We start from the raw sequence: 237 nt of genomic DNA on the forward strand, positions 1-237 counted from the left end.
ACAAATGCTGACACTAGAGTGAGTTCCTGTGTGTTCTTGATAGACTGTCACTGAAATGGTGTTAAATAGTCTCTGCAGAAGTAGGGACAAATCATTGTGACATGCTCACTTACTGCCAGCACACTTCCTCTGCTTCAGTGAGCTGCTCTGCTATGTCCTGATATGTCCTTAATATCACCTCTCTGAAGTACTGACTGTACGTGAAATGCTTTCACCCTTCCATCCACTTCCACTTTT

Source organism: Melanerpes formicivorus, unplaced genomic scaffold (assembly GCF_026170545.1).
Source record: "Melanerpes formicivorus ecotype bairdi unplaced genomic scaffold, bMelFor1.0.p_v2 SCAF_62, whole genome shotgun sequence".
Classification (NCBI taxonomy): domain Eukaryota; kingdom Metazoa; phylum Chordata; class Aves; order Piciformes; family Picidae; genus Melanerpes; species Melanerpes formicivorus.